At 36.1% G+C, this 6133-nt stretch overlaps 1 non-coding gene across 1 annotated transcript; it reads left to right on the forward strand.

Moving 5' to 3' along the window:
• The first annotated feature begins 4398 nt into the window (after positions 1 to 4398).
• LOC132168330 (small nucleolar RNA snoR101) lies at positions 4399 to 4462 on the forward strand. The gene has a single exon (XR_009438844.1). It is a non-coding gene; the product is annotated as a small nucleolar RNA snoR101 (small nucleolar RNA).
• The last annotated feature ends 1671 nt before the right edge of the window (positions 4463 to 6133 follow it).

Here is a 6133-nt window from a genome sequence, read left to right on the forward strand (position 1 = left end):
CATGGTTTACTTAATATATAATCGTTTTTGTCTTCTGGATTTTCTGAATATCTCAAGAAGAGCTCAATGATAAAGATAGCATCCAATAGAATCATTTCTACAAAAGTTTCAGTTACCTCAAAGGTCTCTGAATAGCAACGGGCGATTTTTTCTTTGTTGGGTTCAATTAAGCTTGCAAGATCCTTCTGGCTCTTCCCAGCACGAATACAAAACTTCTTCCAATATATGACTTTTTGGATTTCCATGTCGCTCAATTCTTTTCGACCGTTATGAAAGGGGCCTATTGAAACTAGCTTAGGAGTATAGGCTTCTTCATTTACCTTGCGGAGTTGCTTGGGAACCCTGTAGATATAGCACTCCCGCCACTGATCAGATACCAGTTCTGGTTGAGTGTCAATGAGGAACACCTTGCATTGAAGTGGTTGTAAAGTCCATTCACCAACTGCAGAGCAAGGCTTCTTTTCCATCCCTCAACTCCCTTTTCCTAGTGAGAAATAAACAACAATCACTTTTTTATTTGCTTATTTAGGAGTTTTCAGCATTAGCTCATTGCTTTTAGCTTTTCTTTGTAAAGTGTATAGTTGTTTTTTTTAATGAAAGTTACTCCAACACTTGTAATAGAATATAATACAATGAAACTGCAAAACCTTATTTCAATAATCACATGGCACAGCTCTCAGCCCACAACTGCATATGGATCATGATTCTCTACAATTACAAATACATTGTAGATTAGAAAATTATGTAATTTAGGTCATTTATTGTATCAAATAGATTGGAAAATGCCACATATTAAAAGGTAGGATGTTACTAGTGAGAAATGAGTATATTTTCATCAAGTTCTTGTTCTCTATGTCGTAGAAAAGCTTTGAGCTAAAAACCGTATTTTTGTTTTATGAAAAAGCGTCTTCACAAAAGTGAAGAAACGTTTTGAGAGAAAAATCATTTTTAGATGACTCTTGGTAACAATTTATTTAAAATTGTAAGGAATCCTATTCCATAATTCTATTTAATATTTTCCATACTCTTATTTTGTTGGCATATATGGGTCCTATAGATTCAATGGTTGATTTTTTTTTAAAAAAAAATAGAGGATAAAAAAGGCATAAGAGAATACAGAGGACCCGGGCATGCAAAGATCGAAGTGCAACAAAAAGCAGTTCTGGAAAATATGAAAATATTTGTAGGATTTATTTAATATATGAATCGGGTTTAATCAATCATTTAATCTCCAATATTAAACGACTTAAACTAACAGAAAGTCTGCCTAATTCGATTAATTTATTAGGAGTAATTAAGCTCCCAACCACTAAGCCAACTCCTCCTGTGGTTTGGAAAAGTTCAACACATTAACTATAATATAAATCAATGGGAAAAATATAAAAAAGCCCCCTAAACTACCAGCCGTTTTCGATTTAGCCCCATGATGTTCCAAAAGTCATAAAGTAGCCCCCCAAACTACCAAACTGTGGCATTTTGGCCACTCCGTTAGTCAAAACCGTCAGTCTGGACGGAAACTACAAAACGACGTCGTTTGGTTACGGGTAAGTTACAAAAATGCCCTTGTATGTATTTTTATTTTTATTTTTTTTAGGAGGAGCAAAACGGCGCCGTTTTGCTCCAAAAAGGGTTCACTTACCCCTAAGCAAAACGGCGTCGTTTTGCTTAGGTTAAGTGAACAAAACTTCAAGCAGCAAACCCACGCAGCACAGGTCCTCCGATCCTCTTCTCCACACGCACAACTCTGCTCATCCAGCCGATCGCGCCTTCCTCACATTAACACTAGCACAGGGCGAGTGGATTACTGACAATGGAACAACCCTTGTCTCCAGTGGAGGAACGTTTGAACTGGGATTCTTTACCCCTATCAGAAGCTTTAGCCCCAAAAGGTTTGTTGGGATTTGGTACAAGCAGGATCAACAAACAGTTGTATGGGTTGCCAATCGAGGCTACCCTGTAATTAACAGTTCCACTGGAACTTTTGGAATTTCAGATTATGGAAACCTCCAGGTATCGGATACTGGAGGTGAATATTATTGGTCTACGTATCTTGATTTCTCGTCTACAAATCAGACCGTGAAGCTCTTGGATTCTGGAAACTTGGTCTTCAGCGATGATGATCCGTTGGCGATGGTTCAGTGGGAGAGCCTTAAATATCCGACTGATACATTTCTTCAAGGTATGAACATAGATCAAATCCGGTTGATTTCATGGAAAACCGATGATGACCCGGAAAGGGAGACGTTCAGGTTTAGGAAAGATCAAGAAGAGGGCAACTACATTATCAAAAAAGGGCGAAGACAAGATTATTGGAGAAGTAGTTGGATAAGAGACAGCTCAGATGAAATGCCCTATAACATATTAAACTTGTTTTCAAATAGGAGGAATTTTATAGGGAATTTTAGCAGGAATTTTAGTTACGAAAGGTTAGTGATGAATAATACTGGGGAATTACAATACTATCAAAGCTCGGGTGTGGACGTGGGAAATTGGTCTTTGATTTGGAGAAAGCCGGAAGAACGACCGGCGCGATCTGCTGGATGACTGGAGCTGTGCGTGTGGAGAAGAGGATCGGCGAAGGCTGTGCGTGAGGGGGAGGACCTGTGCTGCGTGGGTTGGCTGCTTGGAGTTTAGTTCACTTAACCTAAGCAAAACAGCGCCGTTTTGCTTAGGGTAAGTGAACCCTTTTTGGATTGCTCCTCCTAAAAAAAAAAAAAAAAATCCCACAATGGCATTTTCGTAACTTAACCCTAATAAAACGGCGTCGTTTTGTGGTTTCCGTCCAGACTAACGGTTTTGACTAACGGAGTGGCCAAAATGCAACAATTTGGTAGTTTGAGGGGCTACTTTATGACTTTTGGAACATCAGGGGGCTAAATCAAAAACGACTGCTAATTTGGGGGGCTTTTTTATATTATTGAATATAATATTATTTTCACATTATTTTCTCTCTTCTCTTTTCTCTCAACGTTTCTCTATCTTCTCTCTTTCCTGTTCATGAATTTATGATACATATTCAAGTCTTTTGAATCACTAAAAACTCTCCAAAAAAAATTGAATAGCATGCATATAATTGACAGACTAAAAATGGAAAAATATAAATAAATAAAAATAACACACAGGTATGCTGTGTGAATCAATTCTATTGCAATTTACAATATGATGCAAAAGCGTCGCGTATAAAAAAAAAAAAGATTAAAAAATAATATTTAATAAAATAAAAAATGAAATAAAAAATCTGTTGGAGTTGGTATTAAAAAATGAGTAGCTAAAGTAGAAAATTGTGTTTTTTGACTAGGTAGAATACCTCTTACTGCTGGAGATGCTCTTAGCGGTTAGTGAGTTTTTGAAAACCACTAACCGCTTTTTTAATATAATATACATATATTTTTATTATATATATATATAGAGAGAGAGAGAGAGAGAGAGGTGCAAAATAAGCCAAAAACAGAAAATTGGATCAAAAGAAAAGAAAAGAAAAAAACCTGAAAAGGAAAAAAACAAAAAAAGTGAAAAAAAAAAACATTTAAAGTGAGCCCAAAAAAAGCTTAATTCTCAAATTTAGCCCAAAAAGAAAGCTCAAAAAAAGGGTTAGTAAAAAAAGCGGTTAGCTGGATGCAGTGAACTACTACCTAGGCGGTTTGCGGAAGTGGTTAGTAAAATATATTAATCGCTTAAGTAGTTGCAGTTAGTGATTTTAGCCACTAACCGTTAATCGTAACAGCATGATCACCCCATATATGTTGGGGGAGGCGAAATGGGCCTTCTCCTTGGATTTTCAGCAAAAAGAAATCCAGCAAGCCTTTTTGAAAAGACAGATCTATTTAGGCCGGTTTTGAAAAACTTGCAGGTCCAACTTGATAAAAGGGATGTCAATGTAGGTTTTTTTTATTTTTTTTTTAATTGTCCACGTGTCCAATCCACACGGAGCCCTTCTTTTACTTCTTGTTCTCTATCCCTCTTTACCCTCCACACTTTCTCACTTTTCTCCTCACCTCACTTGACCCGCCACAAACGGAAACCGCCGCCGAAGGCCAAACTCTAGCGGAAAAATCAACAGTTTCCGCTCTGGGTTTGGCTACTCAAAGAAAAAGGTAAAAGAGCTTTTCTCTTTTTCCCGATTTCAAGATTGGATTCCGTTATTAACTTATTATCATATAATTTGAGGTTTATAGATGAATTTGATCGAATTATATTGATGTTTAAGGGATGTTTAATGTGGGTTTTTGTGGGGTTTGATAAAACCATTTAATTTGATGTGCCGTGTCTACTGGGTGTTATTGATTGCAAATATAATTTGTTTACCCTAGTGACCAATATGTGTATGGTGATGTTTGACTCTTCATGCTTATGCTGTTTCCATTTTTTGGTTGTGGGTGCAAAGTTAGTGCACGTGATGGTTTACACTTGATCTCTGAACTTCAGGTAAGTTCCATGTTTGACAAGCACATCTACTGATGCACTGTCTTTGCACCACTGGTTTTTTTTTTTTTTTTTTTTTTTTTTGAATACTTCCTTTGTTTATGTGTATGTCTGTGTGTGTATATATGTATGCCTATGCATGTCGAAGTGAAGACAAGATAAGAAAAATGGAGAAGTGAGGTGTGGAGATCATTTGTTTGAAGTCTGGAGTTTGGGTAATTTCTTTACAAGTGCAGAGATTAGTAGAAAATTAGATGTGTGTGTGTGTATATATATATATATTATCTGCGTTAATTGTAGGCTTGTAGCAATCTACCCTAAGCCATGTTCATTTGCAATACCCCCACTAAACTACAACTTTCGCAATCAACACCCTAATTTGAGATTGATTTGTTTTGTCCACCCACCATCTGAAGTGTAAAAAACAAATTAATGGGGGTGGGGTGGACATTGATATTTTATGTGCACTACTTTGTTATTTTTTACAAGTTAATATGACGCACCTCCCCACTTGCCCTCTAATTTGTTATTTCTTTATACTGATTTAGATGCTGGGTGGTCCTTACAAATTAATCTCGAATTAGGTTGTTGGTTGCAAAAATTATAGTGTAATGATCCCAGAGTTTGAGATTCATGGTTACAATTAACCCTTTTTATCTTAGGCAGAATTCACCCATGATAAAAAAAAGGCCATTAGAATAACATAAAAAATTTAAGAGCCATCATCATGATTCTTTTGTTTTAAAAAAAATGTGAAGCAAGATTTCCACTTTTTCCTAAATATCTTGCCTTCTTTTGGTCTCATAAATCATATTTCAGTTTATTTGTTGAGGTATTACAAACAAAATTTTGTGGAATTTGTGGTTTGTGAAATCTTGTGATGTATATGTACCTTGTTCTTTAAATTACTATTGTGGAGATATTTGGGGAGAAAAGGAAGAAAATCCTTCGAAGGTACTATTGGTGAGACAAGCACATATAACATCTCTTTGTTTCATTCTAATTGGCTAACCAGATAGAAGAATGTGAGATTCCCTCCATTTCTATTCTGTCATCCGAATATTTCCCTGCAAACATTTTCTATTGATTACCTTTCCATCAAGCAATACATAATCTGTTTGATCCAGAGCCTTACTTTTCTTGTAACAAGCAACTGTTGTTTATCTTCTATGTGTTTTACCATCCAGATAATAGAAATGGGTAACAAGAAAAGACTAATGTGGATAAAAGGGACACAGTAAAGTGGACAGAACGGTGGGAACAACTTGTTTGGCTCATCTTATGATAAACAACTGCTGTTTATCTTCTATTTGTTGTGACATGCAGATAATAGAAATGGTTAACAAAAAAAAGACTAATGTGGATAGAAAGGACACAGTAAAGTGGACAGAACGGTGGGACGACTTGTTTGTTGATGCACTTGTGCTACAACAAAGCATGGGAAATAGAATAGATAAGAATTTCACAACAAAAGCATACGATAATACTGTGAAGGAACTACGTGAAAAGATTGGCAAGCCATTTGAAAAAGGTCACTTGAAGAATCGCTTGAAAACTCTTAAACATAATTTCCATGAATGTTATGACATTTTCAAGGACATGAATGGTTTTACATGGAGCCCAGAGACAAAAATGTGGAATGCAAAGCCTGAGGTGTGGAAGGCATTGATAAAGGTTTGTTTCCTGGTCCTAGTTTCATTATATTATTATA

Source organism: Corylus avellana, chromosome ca1 (assembly GCF_901000735.1).
Source record: "Corylus avellana chromosome ca1, CavTom2PMs-1.0".
NCBI classification, from domain to species: domain Eukaryota; kingdom Viridiplantae; phylum Streptophyta; class Magnoliopsida; order Fagales; family Betulaceae; genus Corylus; species Corylus avellana.